General features: G+C 41.0%; 4 pseudogenes; 1 reads left to right on the forward strand and 3 right to left on the reverse strand.

The window, feature by feature from the left end:
• Positions 1-777: 777 nt before the first annotated feature.
• LOC137291406 (arylsulfatase B pseudogene) lies at positions 778-2,229 on the reverse strand (annotated as a pseudogene).
• Positions 2,230-9,124: 6,895 nt separating this feature from the next.
• LOC137291415 (arylsulfatase J pseudogene) lies at positions 9,125-10,739 on the reverse strand (annotated as a pseudogene).
• A 3,520-nt stretch (positions 10,740-14,259) lies between these two features.
• LOC137291371 (arylsulfatase B pseudogene) lies at positions 14,260-15,734 on the reverse strand (annotated as a pseudogene).
• Positions 15,735-20,241: 4,507 nt separating this feature from the next.
• LOC137290568 (arylsulfatase J pseudogene) lies at positions 20,242-21,675 on the forward strand (annotated as a pseudogene).
• The last annotated feature ends 1,831 nt before the right edge of the window (positions 21,676-23,506 follow it).

The raw sequence follows: 23,506 nt of genomic DNA on the forward strand, positions 1-23,506 counted from the left end.
AGATCATGTGTCAATGCAGGTTAGTGCAAAGTTTAAGTGTAACTCAAAATTGGCACGTCTTGTTTTTCACTTAGGAAATGTAATCCTAAATATATCATGTGTTACATTTGACATTTGTTAAAATGACATTGTGTATTCATAGCTTTGCGTCGTGGGAGTCGTGCCAATTTACACTAAACAGAGGTCCACACAAAGCCCATGGTCTAGATAACCCAGTTGTCCGAATTCAGTTTTTGTGGAAGCCCTGTTGGCTGAGTGGGATTGACGGTTGTGTGCTGGGGACTAGATGCCAGACCAGAGATTAGAGTGTGGGTTCGAATCACGGCTGGCACTCAACCAAACAAAGTACCAAAATCTGTACGTTACTGAGAAGGTATAATCCAAAATGCAGCATGTGGTATACCTAAATACTGTCACAACAACGTTAATGATAACTTTATTTCATTCTGGCCCATTCAATTTGAATATATTCTTATTTTGATATGGTTTGTTATATGAATCAGTCTTCACTGATTGTCTTGTCAAGATGAACTGTCTCTCTTGTCATGTTTGTCTTGTTCCCGAGACACCCTAAACTACAGTAATATACCAACTTGAGGCAACAATGATTTAACAAGCCTATTTAACAATTTAACAAACATTTTTCTTGGCTCTGTCTGTTATCATATTTTCTAATTCGGTTTATACATATTTTAAGTAAGGCAATGTTAGAAGTATAATCAGCTTTCTCCTCTTACAGCCCCATTTCCGTTTGTGCGGTAGTTTCTGTTTTGAATATCAACACCAGCCAGGACTCCATATGCCACCGAAGTATTTGGGGTTTGCTGCAGGATCAGGCGAATTATCCTGTGCCGGAACACGAGATTTCTTCCAGTTCTCCAGCCTCTTCTTCATCATGTCCACAAGTTCCGGATGCTTGGCTGAAAGGTCGAAGTGTTCGGTTGGATCTGCAGTAATGTTGTAGAGCATGAAGAGAGGGAACGTTTGGTTATCAGCTTCAAAGACACGTTCATCAAATCCCAGATGTGGCAAAGGAGCCCAACCGTTGTGACTTCCCGGGCTCCCTTGCATGAGTTTGAGATCTCCGTATCTGATTGCAGCTGCTTCCCTCTCGTCATAGATGTTGTAGACAAACTCATTCCGCTTACTCGGTCGACCATTGATGAGCATGTCGTATTGACTGACTCCGTCCATGTTTGGATCTGTGTTCTCTCCACCAGCCAGCTCCACCAATGTCGGGTACCAATCCACAGCATGCATCATTCCAGTGTTGAGGTAGCCTGTCTTCTTGAGAAGGGTTTTACTGTAAATGAATCCAGTTCCTTTCGTTCCCCCTTCCCAGAGAGTATTTTTGGCTCCCCGTAAAGGCAAGTTATTGGCAGCAACAAATGTAGGACCACCGTTATCGGTTGTAAACACCAACAATAGATTGTCCATGAGACCTTTTTCTTCTAATGCCTTTGTGATATTTCCAACAGCCTCGTCTAACGCACTGACCATTCCACAATAGATTCTTCTATTCATGGCCTCTATGTTTTTGTACATGTTTTCATATTTAGGCGGGACTTCAAGAGGTTCATGCACTGACTGGAATGGAAGATACAAGTATAGAGGCTTATTATTGTCGTGTTTTTCAATTATGTCAACAGCTCTTTTCGCAAATACATTTGCAGAGTAGATCCCATTATCTTCTCTACAGACAGTCTCGTTGAAGTGGAAGTCAAATCCCTCTGTACCATTCTTATTATGTGCCATGCGAGTAAAATAGTCCTCATCACCAGAGTAATATCCAAGGTAGGAGTCAAAGCCTCTCTCTGTGGGTGTATACCTCCAGTTACAAAAGCCTAGATGCCACTTTCCAACCATGTGAGCGTCATAACCAAGTTGTTTCAGTTTCTGTGGCATCGTTGTTAGGTTCGCCGGTAGGAATTTTGCTGCGTCTACTGCAATGACACCATCTTGTAGTCCAGTGTGATACGGGAAATATCCCGACATGAAACAACTTCGGGAGGGCGAACACAGGGGCTGGACGTACGATGAGTTGAGTATGACACCAGCTTTGGCCAGTCTGTCCAGGTTGGGGGTGATCATTTGAGGATTCCGAAATCCAACATCGTTCCATCCGAGGTCATCAGCTACGATAAACACAATGTGAGGTTTCTCCGCACATTCGCATATAACAAAAACCGCAAACACCCAGAACAAAACAGCTCTTTGCAGGCTCATTATGCTTCTTTTCAGCATACTAAAATTGTGCTTCTATTTAAAGGTTTTCCATAGATAATGCATGTCACGACAAGCCTAGAGGACGCATTCTTTCAGATTACCAGCTGTATGTTTCATTTGTCAAGGCAGGCATCTCTATATTTTGAAAGCATATGTGTCATAGCAAATGCTTTAAATCATAGCAGACGTATTACATTTTAACGTTTTGGTAACAAGGTTTATAACATCGGGGAAAACAAGCATGAAAAATATCGGTGACTTCCAGTGCAGACTTACCTGTGCAGAAATATGTCGAACTTGTTGAAGAATGTGATGATGATAAATTGGGATTTGAGTGACCAAGGTCATCTTATAGATAACATTAACTGCTACTCGTGTTGGGATTTACTAAATGTTCTCCGTGCACAAGTGAGTGAGTGAGTGAGTGAGTGAGTGAGTGAGTGAGTGAGTGAGGTCGTCAGATGTTGACAAACCTTTGGAAGACAAATTCACAAAATTGTGCGCCATGTTCGGTGTAAACACATGCTAGCTACTTATTATCTGGACATATCTGGTATGACTATACTTCTTACTTTGCCGTCCAACCATCCTGTGTGTTGCGATATCCAGTGTTTGTTTTACCGTTACCGTCAGACGCGCCTAGGTTGAGTTTCAGAAGACAAGACCGTGGTCACAGATGTTTTTATCTGGACAGCTCTGGTGGTCATGCAGGCTGCTGGTGCCTCTGGAAACGATAAAAGGTTTCCTCAAGCTTGTCACATTTTAGGTTGAACTTTTCTTCATTAATTGCAATGTGAATGGCACATAGTACCAAGATCATGTTTTGAGTACGTAACGCCACATTAATATAGGATTATTACCCATCAGCCATTACACATGTTGTAACAGACTCACGGAGGCAGTATAAGTTGTTATACTACCATGGTCGTCTCGTCACTTCTTGTCGTTCTTTCATGTGAACATATATGAATCAGTGTCAGCACCAGGACCAGTCGGTTCAGCTAGCTGACATTTATTGACATTTGGTTGACATTTATTTTGGAAGAACATCCCTCAAACTGTTTGCAATCATGTGATTGTCACACTTGTTTCGACGCAAATTGTGCTCACACCTGACATTGCATTACTGAGTCATTTCCTCATCCCACTTTTATGGCACGTTCCTCTCTCGTTGTCCTCAAAAAGAACACTCACGGATCTTCCTTTTTTCCTCTCATACACACCAATGCACACAGTAATCAATATGACTTAATATTCATGAGCTCTGAGGCTAAAATCTCTTCATATGATGTTCCCTACCCGTATCTAAATCTGACATGTGTGGTGAAACAACAAGACATTGTTTGCATACCAGACACAGTTGCCATATGACAAGTTAAACGTATGGTGCCCATGATAAGGATAGACTATCACTTTGTCTCAGAAGTGAACATATTTTGCATGAAAAATCCAGTTCCCAACTTGTCTTGATAAAAATATATTCAAATGAACCACGCGACATTTCATGAAAGTAATCTAGACATGTCAAATATTACGTTGATTTTCATGGATTGTTTTGGGTATATTTGTTTCAGGGTTTGTAGGCCAGACTAATGATAGCGCTGATGTTGGTAAACAGATCTAGACAAACAAAGAAACACAAACCAATTGGATGAGACAACTAATTATGAGCTATAACCTCCACTGAGCTTGTATCAGTAACTAACAATTGCGATGAGTAATAAAGAGATATTAAAAACTTCTGTATCTCGTATTGTCGTCCAGCAGCCTGGGAGAGGAATGTAAATGTTTTTAAATGTCTGTATGTCTCTATGTCTGTTTTGTGTATGTGGATTTGGTGAATGTATACGTACCTTTTTACCATCCAAATATGAATGTTTTAATTCAATATTAATTGCTTCGCCTTGCATTATTAGTGTATTGTTGACAAATCCACCATGTTCTAGAAACTACTGGAAATATACTTTGCGATCTATAGATTTGTCAAGTTTGTTCATATGACTTTATGAGAAGCAGCAGTTATCCCTATGTGAACCAACTGGTAAACGCTTTCGGCTTTCCATTTTCTAGTTTTCCATTTTCTAGTCAAGTGTTACGGTTAAATCATTCATATTTGCTGGAGTTACATCACTGTCACGCTTTATCATCAAAACCCGTCAACGCCTGCCCTACATTATCTGCTGTCACAACGATCGCTGTGTTGACATTCTGCATAGTTGATTACCTCTCGTACTGAGACTTTGGTGAGTTTGATATATTATATTTTGTGACCCGTTGACTTAGATTTTGTCTCTCTTGAATTGTATTTGTAATCAGCATTGTTATATTGACTAGTGACTTTGTATACCTTGCTCTCGTTGCATAATAATACAGAATTTGAACGTAAACGACATGTCTTTGTTCTGTTTTGCTGGTTTACAGGGGATTTCTTAAATTGTTGTCACGGTACATTATTAACCGTAACAAAATTGCGGGCTCGTCCGGAATAGAATTCATTTGACATTTGAGACCATTTGTGAAATTCATTTCAAATTTCTGCAATTTTGCAACAAGTTAATTGTGGAACCAGCAGAATGGTGTTTGAACTTGAGAAGTTTGTATTGTCCCCTGACTCTGACACAATTAGTCAGTTGAGGAAATCAGATTTATTGCAAATTTCTTCACATCTCAAACTTGATGCCAAACCTGCTATGAGGAAATTTTTGAAAGTTGTGTTGAATCATTATATTGATGAGGGAATTTTTGAAGATGACGTATTGGAAATGGTGCCAGAGGAATGTTCAGACCAGTTGGAAATGAAAAAATTAGAACTGAAAAGGTTGGAAAAAGAGATGGAAATGAAAAAGGTTGAGATGGAGAAAGAAATACAACTGAAGAAATTGCAAGTTGATAGAGAAATTGCTGTGAAAAACCTTGAAAACCCTTCTCAGACCTCAGATTCTTCCTCATTTGATATATATTGCAAGGCATGCTAGACTTTTACCCCATTTTAATGAGAAAGAAGTAGACAAATATTTTCTACATTTTGAGAAACTGTTTTGAAGGGTAAAGCTCAGGATGCTTATTCAGCCTTATCAGTACAACAAAGCTCAGATTATGATCTTGTCAAGAGTACACTTTTGAAAGCTTATGAGTTAGTGCCTGAGGCTTATCGTCAGAAAGTCAGAAATGCTCACAAAAGGGACAATGAGACTTTTGTAGAGTTTGCTAGAGAAAAGGAAACATTGTTTGATAGGTGGTGTGGGTCTAAGGAGGTCACAGATTTTGATGGTTTTAGACAGTTAGTGTTGATGGAAGATTTCAAGAGTGTTCATGCTGACCTTAAGACTTATTTGGATGAACAAAACGTTGATGACTTACATAAGGCAGCAATGTTGGCAGATGATTATTGTTTGACTCACAAGAATTCTTTTAGGTCTCCGGGTAATACAAAATTTTCTGGCCAAAAGGGCTTTTCCCCGGTTAAGACTTCAGGACATGCAGGTTACAGTGGGGTTAGAACAGGTTCAAATTCTAGTGGCAAGCAGTCACATACTTTTCAGTCTAAGCCTAAGACTACCAATGGTTCTGATCCTGTTTGTGCGTATTGTAAGAAGCCAGGTTATTTGATTTCTGTATGTTACAAACTCCAGTTTAGAAATCAGGCTACAGGTTCCCTAAATGCTTTTGTGTCCATCGCACCTAAGCCTTTCTTTCCAGGTGGTTCTGAGGAGGGTTTTCTTTGTGAGAGTAAGTCTCCAGATTCTGTAGTTCGGAAGGAGTTTTTGCGCTTTGTGTATAAGGGTTCTGTGTCACTTATGGATAATTCTACCCCACGGCCCGTTATTATCTTGAGGGATACTGGAGCTCTTCAATCTCTGATTTTGAAGGATATTTTGCCTTTTTCTTATGAGTCTTCAGCTAACTCAGATGTTTTGCCTCAGTGTATAGGTGGCAATTCTTCTTCTCTGCTCCATTTTGTGAATTTGACCTCAGATCTGATTTCAGGTTAGCTGAAAGTTGGTGTTCTTGACTCTCTCCCAATTTCGGGTGTCGATTTGTTGATCAGCAATGATCTTATGGGGGCTAAAGTAAAGTTGGCGCTGATCCTATTGTCACTGTTTCCCCGGAGAGTTGTGTTAGTACTGAAAAGTTGGAGGATGAATTTCCAGGTATGTTTCCTTCTTGTGCAGTGACTCGTTCGAAAGGCATTTTTTCCAAGAATGATACCATTTATGATTTGTCAGGTACTTTCATGGATCATTCTTTGTGTGAGGTGGAGACAGATGACTTATCTTTAAAGAGTAGAAGCTCTTCAGGACTTCTCGAAAAGTCAGTTTGGTGAACACATTCTTTCCAGAGAGCAGCTTATTAGTGCACAAAGTGAGGATGCTGAAGTGCAGAAGTTGGTTAGTAAGGCTGTTTCTTTTGAGGAGGTTAGCAAGGTTCCAGTTTGGTTTGGGAATCCTACATCATTCCATACGAGGTCATCAGCAACTATAAAAACAATGTGAGGTTTTTCCGCACACTCACAGATCTCAAAAGTCAAGAGAATACATACACATATAATCAGGCTCATTTTTCTTCTGATCAGTGTGGCACACTGTTTTTCTCTAAGTAGGAATCCGTGCAAATGTTGTCAACATAACTAAATTCATTATACCTGCTCGTGGTAACATAGCATGAAATGTTGTATGAACTTTTGTTAAAATACCTGTCACATTGTTGTGCATTCTTCTCATTGTATGTTTCAGTTTGTGCGGAGAAGATGACTTTAACAAGTGTTTAAAACCAGATAGTATGCAATGCTGAAGCTGGATACATATGAGGAAGTTCTTCAGATATGTCTTTTTGTTTCTCGGAATGAGGGTTTTTATAATGTGTGATATAACCTATCTACATGAGAAAGATAGATAGCATGCAAGTTGATCAAATTACGGTCAATAAGTTAAATACAAAAATCTGAACGGTGTTTGAGATAGCTGCTCTTTCTCTGGGGAAACGTACATCATTTTCTGTATTTTGTCCTCATGGTGTTAAGCTTTCAGAAGCAATAGTGGTGAATGTATGTTTGGTGGGTATTATACCTGAGCATTTGTGGTAATCTTACATTCATTGATTAACTTATTACATTTAGACACAACTGGGATGAATGTTTGGTCCTTCTGACTTTTACACTAGCAAGACCATAATGTGATCAAGCTTTGCGAGAGTCGCATGTTGGGTGATATGGGGCCCTCTTCATGTCAGCTCTCGTCACCATTAAAGCTACACCAAACTCAAGGCCGATTAAAGGAGATAACTGCTAATGAATCAAAACCACTGCAGTTCTTCTCTACATATAATGCACGAACATCAATATGGTCGCGTTTATTGTGTGATGAATATCAGAAATATATTAAACTGTAATACTGTGGTAAATATTTAAAACTTTAACTGATTGATAAATGCAAATGACTGATTAGTGTGTGCCAAACTTGGATGTCTGTCCTATCTTAACAGCAATGTTCCCACTGACAAGACCCCAAAAAGCAAAACCATTGCATCATATGTGATAATCATTGCAATAATTCTTTGATCGAAGAAATTGTTATAAATGCCATATCAAACAATGTCATATTTGACATAACTAGTGACGGGTTCTGCCGAAGCCGTTCATAGGCACTAACAACTTTTCTCTTTTCTCTCTTGACTCTAAAATCTGAAGAGTATCAATTCCAAATTCGTTCAAATGGAAATAATTCATATTGCTACAGGGTCTGCAAATGTACCATCTAAAATTGATCTATATAACGCTTGATATATACAGACTCACTACAGATCACTACATTAATTTCTTCGTCAAAGAGCTTATTATGAGCGCCATATCAAATAATGCCAAATGTAAGGCCAGTGTGATGAGAAATCTGCCATAACCGTTATCGCCACTACCAACTTTTGGCTTGACTCCAAAAACTGGGGATATATAATTTATCCTAAGGTCCATACAAATACGTCCAGACAGAAATGTACCACCTTAACTAAAGGAGACACTGCGTTTCGTATTTATCTATGAATAAACATGGCAAAAAGATTCCGATTCAGACTGCCGAAAGAGATAATGTCAACTTTCCACCAATAGTAGAACTTCCCATTCACGTCGGGCAATATTCCAACAGCCCCAGGATTCCGTGTTTACATGTCACAACTTGTAAGGTCTAAGTAAGCACGCTCTTGTTCAAAAGGTTTTTGAATGAACATTATATTATGATTAATGTGCGGAGACTTTCCCAACTCTCAGTGAGAAAACGGATTACATGCAATTCCTTTTCAAAATTCAAAACCATGATAATGTCTGTGACATGCTGGTTGATGTCAGTTATCAGCTACCTTTCAATACGAGCAATATCCTACCTACTAAACGATCTACATTTCACAGGCTTCAAGATGGAAAGACCCGTGAAAGTCCGGGGTTGACACATGTCATTGGTTCCCAATTGCGCAGATCGATGCTCATACTGTTGATCACTTGATTGTTTGGTCCAGACTCGATTATTTACAGACCACCGCCATATAGCTGGAATATTGCTGCGTTCGGCGTAAAACTCAACTCACTCACTCTAGATGGACATAATATTGACATTACATGGAAATACATGTAGCAGGACGTGGCAGAATACATCCTTTCCATGTGACCTAGCTGACGGGAGTAATCTCTTTGGTCATGTGCACAACGTCCAACTTCCGATCAGAAGGTTCGTGGTTCGAATCCCGGCACGCAACTCGGGCAATAAATGACCGTTACGTACACAATTTGGACATTAGTGCTCAGCTTTCTGGCAATAAATCGCTATCTTCGGTCCTGCTGGCGCATTTCAGAATACTTTAAACTCAAACTCATTCTTACCCTGGGTGTAATAGGCGAAAATACGAGTGTGTTTCTACGTGTTTATCGATTTTACAAACCTTTTGTTTAATTCTAATCATGTAAGGTGACTTATGGTAAGTAAGTGTTCTCGTTTAAAATCAATTAACAGTCATTCTCATCACACCTGGAGGATTAGACTATTTGTGCAACAGGAAGTGTCGGTTTGAATTAGAGATCAACACCACCCAGGACTCCATATGCCACCGAAGTTCTTGGGGTAGGATGCGGGATCAGGTGAATTGTTCTGGGCTGGAACACGAGACTTCTTCCAGTTTTCCAGCCTCTTCTTCATCATGTCCAGTAGATCAGGAAACTTGTCTGAAAGGTCGAAGTGTTCGGTTGGATCTGCAGTAATGTTGTAGAGCATGAAAGGAGGGAACGTTTGGTTATCAGCTTCATAGACGTGTTCATCGATTCCCAGATGTGGCAAAGGAGTCCAACCGTTGTGAGTTCCCGGACTCCCTTGCATGAGTTTGAGATCCCCGTATCTGATTGCAGCTGCTTCCCTCTCGTCATATATGTTGTAGACGAACTCATTCCGTTTGCTTGCTCCATCGTTGATGAGCATGTCGTACTGACTGACTCCGTCCATGTTGGGATCTGTGTTCTCTCCACCAGCCAGCTCCACCAATGTCGGGTACCAATCCACAGCATGCATCATTCCAGTGTTGAGGTAGCCTGTCTTCTTGAGAAGGGTTTTACTGTAGATGAATCCAGTTCCTTTCGTTCCACCTTCCCAGAGAGTATTTTTAGCTCCTCGTAAAGGCAAGTTATTAGCAGCAACAAATGTAGGACCACCATTGTCCGTTGTAAAGACCAACAATAAATTATCCATGAGACCTTTTTCTTCTAATGCCTTTGTGATGTTTCCAACAGCTTCGTCCAACGCACTCACCATTCCACAATAGATCCTTCTGTTTTGGTTTTCAATGTTCCTGTACATGTTTTCATATTTAGGTGGAACTTGAAGAGGTGAATGTACAGCTTGGAACGGAAGATATAAATAAAGTGGCTTACTGGTATCGTGGTTTTCAATTATTTCAATAGCCTGGTTGGCAAATATATTTGTAGAATACGTTCCATTGGCGTCTATATAGGCAGTTTTGTTGAAGCGGAAATCTAGTCCCACGTTACCTTCGTCATCCTTTCTAATGTGAGTGAAATAGTCCTCCATTCCAGCGTAGTATCCAAGGAAGGAGTCAAAGCCTCTCTCCGTGGGTGTATACTTCCAGTTACAGAAGCCAGTGTGCCACTTCCCGACCATGTGGGCATCATACCCGAGTTGTTTCAGTTTCTGTGGGATTATGGTTAAGTTAGCCGGTAGGAATTTTGCTGCGTTTACTTTAACAACGCTATCTTGTAGCCCAGTGTGATACGGGTAATATCCCGACATGAAACAACTTCGGGAGGGCGAACATAGAGGCTGGACGTACGATGAGTTGAGGATGACACCAGCTTTGGCCAGTCTGTCCAGGTTGGGGGTGATCATTTGAGGATTCCGGAATCCGACATCATTCCAGCCAAGGTCATCAGCTACGATAAACACAATGTGAGGTTTCACCGCGCACTCGCAGATAACGAAAGTCCCTACAATCCAGAACAAACCAGCTCTTTGTAGACTCATCTTGCTTCTGATCAGTATCATACACTGTGATTCTACTTAACTGTTTTCTGTAGATAGTGCGAGCCACGCCAAACCTGGAGGACGCATTCTTACAGATTACCAGCTGGATGTTTCACTTGTCAAGACATACACCACAGATTCCATGCAGATGTTGCGAAGATAAATTATATTACAACACCTATAAATGTTTTTCATTTTAATATTTTAGTTTACACGTTTGGTTGAAATTAGATCGTGCGTATGCAATAATTCCAATATCAGTCACGCCAAAGTAGTATCCGATGCCTCTGTAGAACTACGTCAAATATGCGCGTACGCTTAAAAGAATGTGATGGCTCATAAACTGTGAAAGGAGTGACCAAGGTGTTAGATAAAGATTCCAGCTTCCTAAAGTTTGCTGAAGACATTTACTGAGATAGCAGCTCTTACATGTAGAGATAAATCACAATATAAATGCCTTATATGCCTAAATTCATTGAGAGAGAGAGAGAGAGAGAGAGAGAGAGCGAGCAAAGGAGCAAAACCAACGGAAGAAGACAACCAATTATGTTGGCAAACACACAATCATCACTACTAACATCTTAAAAATCAGCCTCTGTCAATGATTAACTGATGAGATGAAACTAAAAAGGATATGAAAACGACCTTTCTATATACTGTAGTTAGTTAAATGAGCTGAAATTCTCTGCATGGTAGTCTAGTGGTTAAAGCCTTCGCTCGCCACGCTGTACAGCAGTGTTCTGGCTTCCCCCTGCCGTGATGTTGCTGAATAACACTCATTAATTCACTTTTAATCGCGGATATTCCAGGTGGCATTTCCGTGGTAGGTAATATGGCAGAGTTGCTCTTGACCAGGTAAGTTTTCATTCATTCACGGCGAACTGGTTTCCAAATTTATTACAAGAGATGAATACTTTCCTGTGCCTATGATTAGACGTAGCATTTTTTCTAAAATATACAAACCACTTTTACGAGGCGATGAATTTGTTGATGAAACCACCAAAGGGGCGCATGATGTTTCTGCCCTCCCGATGTTTTCATGTGCCGCGACGACATAGAGCCCACAATATTAAATTAGCTCACATAGCTCTCGTGTGATGTGCACCATGATGCAACAATAGCGTATACTCTCAGTTTAATATCAAGTATATGCTTGCTCTGCCAGTCCGATTTTGGTAGAGAGCGTCCTTGCTTTGAAGGAGTAGACTGAAAACAGGTCAAATACTTCTACTGGATTTGTGGTGGGTTGGGATACCCGTATGAGTGACACCTTAGAACGTTTTCTCCAAAGTTAGGTTTGGGTTGACTAGATAAGGTACAGTTGCTCCCATTTAGGAATGAAGTTTAGACACAAGTTTTCCTTTTTCGTTGGGCAAAATTCGTATCGTCGGATTGTCTAATATCCCGTATTTCACTTATGAAAAAAAAAGACAAACCCAAAACGCTGAACGTTTGGTCACGTGAAACTGTTTCTGTGAGTGTTACAAATGTTTTCAGAAGAGTCGATCTTGTCTTTGTTTGTGTTAATGACGTATACAATTTCGAAATTCTAAACATGTCTATCAATACACGTTTTGAAAGATTTACCGAGATCCGTTGTAACCTTGACCAAAGAACACCTGAGCATAAGGGATATAACGCTCTTTGAAATCTTGGTAAAACGAACATCAACAGTTGTGAAATGTTAACGTACCAAAGGCTGGAGCCGTTGGGATATTGAAACCACCATGTCATACAGCCTCGTACAGGTCATTCTTTATGCATAGATCTACAAATGAAACAGTTGAGGCGTTCTCACTTGTGGACTGGTAAATCAGCGGAAGGGTGTTTGATGATTTTTGAACGATATCCCTTATAGCACGAATAAACTCACATTTTATGCACTCTTTTAACCATTACATATCAAAGACGTGTGGTTAGCCTTAGGCCGAACAGGTCCTCCTGAGAGGGTAAGTAAGTCCCAAAATTTTCAAAGTAGTGTATACTTACCAGGATTTTTAAGTGTAGTATTTGTCTTATTTTAATTTTGGATAAAATTTCTTACAATCTCCAGCGGCTGAAGGGATGGTGTAAATCCAACTAGGGTCCATGCAGGTAGCAAAGGTACTGAAAGTCCCCATGGTCCCTAGTATGGTGATCTACCTTCTGTTGTTGGCGATCTATAGCCTCTTTTTATACTGTATTGTTCATATAATGATATCACTTTTAACTCACTCACTCACTCACTAGTTTTAATGCTAATTGTGATATTCTAGGTGTTTTACTGTCCTTCGTTGACAGGTTTTATAATGTACACATGGTCCTTTTCATTGTTGAATGTTCTCGTCACGATATGGCTGAAATATTGCCGATGTGACGTTAAATATTAACTCACTCACTCACTTAAGCCGAACAGCAATGTTTTTCTTTAAAAACTCCCACGTGGTTAATTAATACCGAGCGAGAAACAGTTGCCAAAAAATCGCTTCCTTCCCTCTCGCCCGTCAACGAAATCACAGACAGGTAACATATCGTAACTCCGTCGCCAGAGCACAGCAGCGAACTGCAGTGACGTCAAATGAAGAAGGATTTTCAGTTAGTTGTATATAAAATGTGTAACAAGCTCGTCAATTTGCTGTATTCTCGACGTCAACAAAGACATGCCGAATCGTTAGGTTGCCGTGAAATGCTCCTAGGTGTCGGATGATGGCGTCACCATGCACATGTTTCTTTGTTTTCATCAAATTTTAAGAGGTTAAGACTGCTTCCTGCTCGTAGTTATGTATGTTTTTGAATCAGGACCAAAAAGATTTTGTATGACAAAACTTGTAACAGAACGAATAATAACCATTATGACAACAAGCGATAGAATTGTCTATGAATACAGGGATAATCTACAACATATATATGGTCTCCCTGATGAAAACAAGTTGTAAATCGGAAAATAAGCAGAGCAGGTGACAGAATTAAATGGCAGTAGATTGTGAAAACATAAAACTTTAATTTGACAAAACAATTGTCACGATTGCAGGTTTACACAAACCTAAAAACAAGATAATCTACCCCCGGAAATGTACATGAATACTACAGAAACCCACATAGGTAAACCTCACATTACGTCACGGATGCGCGCCCCTCTGATTGGTTGAAATTTCGTTCGCGGGACAGAATTGTGCACTGTTGTCAAAAAGGTCGATTTTATGTAATTAATTGTTGAAATGAGTAGTTTTAATGGCGGGGCTTCATTCATAGCGATGTCAATAATTGAATTACATACCCGCCTAGAGTGTATGTGATCTTTAAGCTTAAGATATGTATGTGATCTTTGAGCTTAAGATATGTATGTGATCTTTAAGCTTAAGATATGTATGTGATCTTTAAGCTTAAGATAGATTGCGTGGCAAGATATTTTATACATTCACAAAGATCAGCAGGAAGGGGAGTTCAATTGGTGCCCACAGTTATACTTACACACTCGGCATGTATTTCGTATTTTAAATCGAATGACACTTTTTACCGAATGACACTAATATCGATCTTGTAAAACGGGGTGTACTTGTTTTAATAGAGACATCAACACCATCCAGGACTCCATACACCACCATAGTACTTAGGGTTTGATGCAGGAACTGGAGAAGGGTCCTGTGCCGGAACACGAGATTCCTTCCAGTTCTCCAGTCTCTTCTTCATCATGTCCACAAGTTCAGGGTACTTGGCTGAAAGGTCGAAGTGTTCGGTTGGATCTGCAGTAATGTTGTAGAGCATGAAGGGAGGGAACGTTTGGTTATCAGCTTCATAGACGCGTTCATCGATTCCCAAATGTGGCAAAGGAGCCCAACCGTTGTGAGTTCCCGGACTCCCTTGGATGAGTTTGAGATCTCCGTACCTGATTGCAGATGCATCAGTCTCATCATAGATGTTGTAGACGAACTCATTTCTCTTACTTGGTCCACCGTTGATGAGCATGTCGTACTGACTGACTCCGTCCATGTTGGGATCTGTGTTCTCTCCCCCAGCCAGCTCCACCAATGTCGGGTACCAGTCCACAGCATGCATCATTCCAGTGTTGAGGTAGCCTGTCTTTTTGAAAATGGCTTTACTGTAGATGAATCCAGTTCCTTTCGTTCCCCCTTCCCACAGTGTAGCCTTGGCTCCTCGCAAAGGCAGGTTATTAGCAGCAACAAATGTGGGGCCCCCATTATCTGTCGTAAAGACTAATAGTAGATTGTCCATGAGACCTTTGTCTTCTAATGCCTTACTGATATTGCCAACAGCTTCATCTAAAGCACTCACCATTCCACAATAGATTCTTCTCTTTTCGTTTTCTATGTTCTTGTACATGTTTTCATACTTAATTGGGACCTCAAGAGGTGCATGTACTGCCTGGAATGGAAGGTACAAATAAAGCGGCTTACTTTCATCGTGGTTCTCAATTATTTCAATCGCCTTGTTAGCAAACATATGTGTAGAATAAGTTCCATTGGCGTCTCTATAGGCGGTTTTATTGAAGCGAAAATCTAGTCCCACGTCACCTTCGTGATCCTGAGTAATGTGAGTCAGATAGTCCTCCATTCCAGAGTAATATCCAAGGTAGGAGTCAAAGCCTCTCTCCGTGGGCGTGTACTTCCAGTTACAAAAGCCCAGATGCCACTTTCCAACCCTGTGGGCATCATAGCCAAGTTGAGTCAGTTTCTGGGGCAATGTTGTTAGGTTTGCCGGCAAGAATTTTGCTGCGTTGATATTAACAACGTCATCCTGTAGACCAGTGTGATATGGAAAGTATCCCGACATGAAGCAGTTCCTTGAGGGCGAGCACAGAGGCTGCACGTAAGAAGAGTTGAGAATGACTCCTGCTTTGGCCAGTCTGTCCAGGTTAGGGGTGATCATTTGAGGATTCTGGTAGCCAACATCGTTCCAGCCAAGGTCATCAGCTACGATAAACACAATGTGAGGTTTCGTCGCACACTCACAGATGGCAAAAGTCAAGAGAATACACACAGCTGTTAGGAGGCTCATTGTGTTTCTGTTCAGTATGGTACAATGTGTTTCTATTTAAAAGTTTCCTACAGATAACGCGCGTTGTGGCAAGCTCAGACCATGCATTCTTCCTGTGTGATTACCAGCTGTATCGTCCTTTTGTTAAGATATACAATATAGACGTCATGTAGGTTGGAAAACGCGGCTTTTTCACAAAACCTGAAACTGATATAACACCACGTGTGCGGCCTTTTCATACATTATTTTATCATTATAGGATATTTATACAGCGAACATATAGAAAGACTAGCACGTGCTCATGGTGAAACAATATATTTAAACATTGCGTTTCTTTCATACACGTCTAGCAAATTTTATATCCTGTATGAAACAGAGTCTACATAACTTTCTATACGCTTCACTGTCATAGCTGCATATGTTCTACCCATATGTAATTATGTTTTATTAATCTTTGAAATACATACGTTTGGAATAGAAAACAATACCGATTCATATGTCACTCCGTCCATTGTCAACTAGCGTATATAGGTACCGCTTTGAAAAGTACCGGAGTAAAATAAAGTTAAAGAATAGGTATTGCTAGAATGATGTATTCAGCATTTGGAAATGACTGAAGAACAATATCACGTAATACCCAGATTATACCACTTAATACCTAGATTATACCACGTAATACCCAGATTATACCACGTAATACCCAGATTATACCACTTAATACCAGATTATTCTATTGCAAAGCACTTTTTATAATTACATATTTCGTTGATGTTTTCCACAAACGCCACGCTCACAAAACAGCTTTCAACCTTAAAAAAACCAACCAGCTTCACAGACACATTCAGCACTTATTAAATGAGGCAAAGGAGCCAACTATCCTGAGATCCTGGACTGAATTGTATCAGCTTAAGATTAACGTACTTCATGGCAACTGCCGGGTCCACCACTGACGAGGAGCGTTGGGGCAGCTTAGTGGTTAAAGCGTCCGCTAGTCACGCCGAAGACCTGGGTTCAATTCATCACATGGGTCCATTGTTTGATGCCCACGGTTTCCACGCCGTGATATTGTTGGAATATTGCTAAAAGCGGCGTAAAATCATACTCACCCCACCATTGACGAGCATGTTGTACTGACTGTTCAGATGAGTGCTTCAGATGATCGAGTGAGTGAGTTATAAAAAGGACACTATATGGTCTTCAAGTTTGCGCTGAGGAAAGAAGACTGAAAATAATCACAGATGAAAGAAATGGAAATGGAAAGATGAAGTAAAGACATTTAAAGCAGAGACTATTCAGGAGCTAATTCATGTAAGGGACAGGAGACATAATTCTTCCCTGAAAGGTAGCTGTAATCATGTAAGGCTCAAAGTCAATTTTTTTCAAGACAGGCATTCCCAACCTTATGTATACGGCCACTCAGTAACAGTAGACAGGTCACATGAAGTGTTGGGGTGAGACTTGTCTTCGTCCAGATGACGCATTCTTGTGCCAGTGCAGCAGACAAACCATCTGGTGGTTTGATTCACTTTGACACGAATTCCTCACATGGTATGCGGCTATCAACGTTACATTCTTTGGTTATCTCCACATATGTGTCTGGTTAGTCAATGATTTAATCACGTCGCATGTTAGGTAATGTATGTTGAGTGAGTTTAGTTTTATGCCGCACTCGGGAGTCTTCCAGCCAGTTGGGGAGAAAATGTCTGTTACACGATAATACATACCTGAGAGGCCTACGCATGGACGTCTTGGAGTCGACGAGTGAGCGTCTGAGTGTGGGTTTACGCCAGTATCACCGCAATATCTCGGTGGGGATTACCAGACATGGGCTTCACACATTGCACCCATGTGGGGAATCAAACCAGCGTCTTCAGCGTGATGAGAGGGTGCTTTAACCACTATGCTACGGCCCACCGTCCCTGGAAGTCTTGGAACGGGTGTCGGAATATTCCGACATGCTGTCAACATGCTTTTGAACGTGATCATAAATTCACATCTTCCTATTTCAAGATTTAAATACTCTCCATTGGCACGTGCTAGTCAGGTGAGGTGTGACTTAATGTAACAGGTGGTCTGGAGACTTAGTTGATTGTGTGTAGTCACCCTTTGCACACGTCGTCGCTGCAAATGTTTACCAATCACTGAATTGTGTGGTCGACTCGATTATTTCCAGGTCACTTTAATTCAGAAGGAATATTGCACAGAAAGAACTTTAGAAAATGGTTCGTACCTGTAGCTACCCGTGGGTAAATCACGTGTCTCCACATTAGCTATTAATGGTATATTCCTGACGTGGAATTACTCTGTGTGATAAAGTATGGGTAAAAAATTAAATGTTTCTCCGGCACATTTTTCAAAGGTGACGTTAGGACTTCATTTTTACTTTTTGATAGACAAAAATGTAACGATGGAGGAGTACATTTTTATTGTGTCCTCTCAGAAATACAGCTTGGGAAGTTTAACACGCGTTTATGGGTTGTAGATTCAGTCACACTCATTCTTACAGACATTCATTATTGTAGTGGACAAATGGATGATCTGGACGCGTCCAAGTCAAAATTATATTTTCCAAATGGCAATAAAAAAAAACGCATGTAAAAGATGCGTCGATGCCCGAGAAATATTTCACATTTTTATTTAGCCTAATAGATGCATTTTGTGTTTATGCTGTTGAACAAGTTGTTTGTATGTCATATTCATGTTTCATGGTATGAGTCTTTCTCGAAAGCTGGTAGAGATCCAAGAACCACGAGCCCTTAATAACAATAAAAAATCGCTTTTATGCATGTCATATCTGCAGCTAGAGTTAGTGAGCGAACGTATGCCTCCAACAAGAGCTGAATGGTTGAAATCAATGTTTCGTTTTGGCACTAAGAAATGATTGACCAAACCTCCATTCTTGGACAGTATGATAAGTGTGAAAATTCGTCATAGAATATTTACGTTATATGTGAACGTTGTGTAACGGAGTGCATAGTATAGTTTACGAACGTGTTCGGCCTTTAAACATGACTGCAGACTGCAGATTTTTTGCAAAGGGGGTTGCAGTGTTCATTTTCACCCGTTTTCACAAGAGTTTCAATGGTCGTTTCTTGTACATTCTCAGAGCAGTGGGATGGGGCTGGGGGCTAGGGGCTGGGTGCTAGGGGCTTGGTGCTAGGGGCTGGGGGTTAGGGGTTAGGGGTTAGGGGTTAGGGGTTAGGGGAATCCGCCTCCGAACACTGAGTCAGCGTTGTTTTAAAATACACCATTTTATTAACGCTTCATGAGCTCTCTGGTGCTAGAGTTCCTTCCCTTACATCGCAAACCTCCTAAATGTTTCCGAATGCTGTGCTGTGCTGTGCCTTGACATGAACACTGCCACTTGGTTGAACAAACTACTGCAGGAACTTATATTTACATTTTAAATGTTCATCCGCATCAGAAAGATACCATATTACCAAGTCTGTGTGTACTCACTGAAGAGCGCCAACATATATATAATTATATATTTTTTTTAATGCATACATATATATACAGAGAGAGAGAGAGAGAGAGAGAGAGAGAGAGAGAGAGAGAGAGAGAGAGAGAGAGAGAGAGAGAGAGAGAGAGAGAGAGAGAGAGAGAGAGAGATTATACTTACAGCATTTGTGTTAAACATACCAGTTTTGTCAACATTTATAGGTTTATTTTGATGCAAAAGAACTACGTTTGATGGTGTAAAGATCGAATTCTGAGTGTTGGCAATAATGGAATTGTTGATCACTGTACAAGATTCAACAGATGAACATGTGTAAAATAGATAACTATAATACAACTCCATTGTTCTCAAATATTATCAACATAATGTAAACAAATGTAAAAACATATTTGAAAACTATATTACCATAGCCCTGATATGAACCGTACTCATTTGAGTTTATCTTGGACAACAAGCTGGTGCTGGAGATCCTCCTACTCAACATCTGCACGACCAGACACAGGTATTCCACGAGGAATGGCAGATGATAACGATAGTGAGAAGTTGACGCTTGATTGCCGGCATGAGAAGACAGCAAGATGCTATCCGAGCGAGGGCGGCTACATCGCTTACTGATATGGTCCCAAGTGATGGTTCATACAATCACACCAGTCATCATTTGAGTGTATGTAATCAGACTAGATGGAGGCCATGCCTTCTGGCACTACTGATATTAAAGTTATGTGTGTATTCCTCTCAGATTGCAAGTAAGTGTAACCAACTTCCACTTCATGTTTTGTTTTTGTTTGAATCAGAATAAACATGTTACAGTTTTCATTATAATAGTGTGTTTGATGCCCATGTAGCACAGATGTCCTTATTAATTTGATATGAAACTGTAAATCACTTTTCAAAAGGACTCTCCTTATCAAACAGGTCAGTACAGTATATAACATTGACAGGTCGACCTGCATTGCGACACTTACTTCAACCTGGTAGATTATCGGCCTTATCGAACCTGCGGGTCGAGGTGGGAGGTCGTCTACCTAACATTTGTTACTCTGTAAAACCCTTTGGGTGAGGACACGCAAAATGATTGCTACTCTTATTTTCTATCTAATGGCAATAACATTAGCGACGAGTAGTCCCCCTCACATTGTCTTCATCGTCGCAGACGATCTGGGCTGGAACGACGTTGGATGGCACAACCCAGACATGATCACCCCTAACCTCGACAGACTGGCCAAAGCGGGCGTCATCCTCAACTCTTCTTACGTCCAGCCTCTGTGCTCGCCCTCCAGAAACTGCTTCATGTCGGGATACTATCCCTATCACACAGGACTGCAGGACAGAGTAGTGTTTGTGGTGGAACCAAAGTACTTGCCGATAAACTTCACACTCATACCGCAAAGGATGAAAGCTTTGGGCTACGCAACTCATATTGTGGGGAAATGGCATTTGGGATTCTGCAACTGGAAGTACACACCAACTGAAAGGGGCTTTGATTCTTTCGTGGGTTATTATTCAGGTAACGAGGGATACTACAATCACACGAGGTCGGAAATGAATATGACCGGAGTGGACTTCCGGAGGAACAAGGAAATAGATAGAGAGGACAAGGGGAGGTATTCAGCGGATGTGTACACGGAACGTGCCATTGAAATCATCAAGACTCACGATAAATCCAAGCCGCTATACCTATATCTGCCGTTCCAGTCTGTACATGTACCGTTCGAGGTACCCAAGAGGTTTGAGGATATGTACAAGAACATCGAGACCATTAATCGAAGGATATACTGTGGTATGGTAACTGCCCTGGACGAGGCTGTTGGAAAGGTTGTGCAGAGTCTTGAAGAAGAAGGGTTTATGGATAATTTGCTTCTTGTGTTCACATCTGACAATGGTGGACCTTACTTTGATGCAGCCAACAATCTGCCTCTACGAGGAGCTAAGTCTACGTTGTGGGAAGGGGGTACGAAAGGAGCTGCGTTCATCTACAGTAAGACTCTCCTGAAGAAGACCGGCTATGTCAACACGGAAATGATGCATGCTGTGGACTGGTACCCGACACTGGTGGAGCTGGCTGGTGGAAAGAACACAGATCCTAACATGGACGGAGTCAGTCAGTACGACATGCTGATCAATGGCGGGAAGAGCAAGAGGAACGGATTTGTCTACAATATCTACGATATGATAAATTCCTCGGCTATCCGATATGGTGATCTAAAACTTATAGAAGGAAGTCCAGGTCAGTATAACAACTGGGCACCATTGCCAAAGTTGGGAATGGACATGAGTGTATATGAAGCTGACAATACGGAGTTCCCTCCATACATGATGTTCAACATCACAGAGGATCCAACAGAGCACGTAGACATAATAGCCAAGTATCCCGAACTAGCTGCAATGATGATAGAGAAACTCGAGGAGTATAAAAAGAGTCGAGTCCCAGCACAAGACCCAGCGCCAGACCCAGCTTCCAATCCCAGATATTTCGGTGGCGCCTGGAGCCCTGGCTGGTGCTGAACATGGAAACAGTCGACACATTTACCTGTTTTCGTGATGTAGTCCGAGTATATTCATGAAATTTTAAAGCATCAGAAATTTATCCTGGTTTGTTTTTGTTAAAGGCTCCTTTTGAAGATATGGACTATCGTGCACAAGAAACTGTACACGTGAAATTCGTACATTAGACTACTCACCATTGGGAATCTGTGACTCCAATGTGCTTTGATACATTATTTACACCACGTCGGCTGTAAGTGAGTGAATGAGCTAGTAAGTGAGTTTCGTTTTACGCCGCACACCATATTCCGGCTAAATGGCAGCGATCTGTAAATACTCGAGTCTGGATCAGACAATCCAGTGATCAACAGCGTAAGCATCGATCTACGATGACATTTGTCAACCAAGTCAACAAGCCTGATTACCTGATCCCGTTAATCGCCTCTTACGACAAGCATGTGTTACTGAAGACCAATTCTGACCCAGATCTTCACGGATGGCCTATTATGAGACAGTCATTGATATGATACATCACCATAGAATAGTTTTTTCTTTCGTTTTAAATCTTCAGTTATGTTCAAACACTGCTGTACACTATAACTTCCACTCAGCATATACAATGTTGTATTTTTCTATTTGTTTTTGAAATGTTACTTTGTCTTTTTGTTGAACGTACCTAGCAAACATGAAAGCTGGATATACCGTTGTTACAGAGGGGAATATCATTATAATGTGTTTGTTAATCATGGAGACCAACACAGACCTACGGATAATATGAGTGAGTGAGTGAGTTTGGTTTTACGCCACTTTTAGCAATATTCCAGCAATATCACGGCGGGGGACACCAGAAAATGGACCTCACACATTGTACCCATATGGGGAATCGAACCCGGGTCTTCGGCGTGACGAGTGAACGCTTTAACCACTAGGCTATCCCACCGCCCCACGGATAATATGAATATGGCGATAGGACAATAACACTTTGAGAAGGTATACGTATATGAGAGAACGTTTATACATAGACAGTGATACATGTACAGCATGGCGCTCCTTGTCACTTGTACATACCCTGTACACGATGTACTTATAAAATGTCTTGAAAAATATTGATATTGATGATATCGTGAGGGGATGAGAGCATGACACGTGTAACTATAGTAATACAAAGTACACTTCATACTGCAATTATCATTCACTCGCACTCACTGTTGTGTGTGGAAAGCGTGTACCAACTTGTGTGTGGATAGCATGTACGCAGTGACTTTCAACGCTTACGCGTATCAGGAATATCCCACCTTTTGAATGGCGGAAGGGGGTTGGTTCGGTAAGAGAATATTTTGAATTTACAGCATAAAGAATGATTTTCCGTCTAATTATGTGAAGTGTATCATTCCACTCACCGTTCTAGCGATATTTGGGTGGCACAACGCCCATAATGGGTAGACTGGCCCGTGATAACATCTTCTTCAACTCTTCTTATGTCCAGACTATGTGCTTCCTCCCTAGAAACCGTCCCACAAGGAGGGGGTTCTGTTTGTCCACTAAGGCGTGAACACTTATTCCTTCTAGCACTGGTTATAATACCGAGACTGTTCACGTTGCGAATATATGGCGTATAGTGCGCCCGAAGATAAGGACCTACTGTGAGGAGGACAATAAACTGTACACTGCATTGTGGAGATGTTTAGTAACTATGACACCTCTTATTCCTTAATCAGCGGTGGAGTAGCCTAGTAGTTAAAGCGTTCGCTTGTCACGCCGGTGACCCAGGTTCGATGCCCCAGTGTGTGAAACCCATTTTGTGGCGTCCACCACCGCGATATTGTTGGAATATTGCTAAAAGCGAAAGGAT

Source organism: Haliotis asinina, chromosome 7 (assembly GCF_037392515.1).
Source record: "Haliotis asinina isolate JCU_RB_2024 chromosome 7, JCU_Hal_asi_v2, whole genome shotgun sequence".
In the NCBI taxonomy this organism is placed as follows: Eukaryota; Metazoa; Mollusca; class Gastropoda; order Lepetellida; family Haliotidae; genus Haliotis; species Haliotis asinina.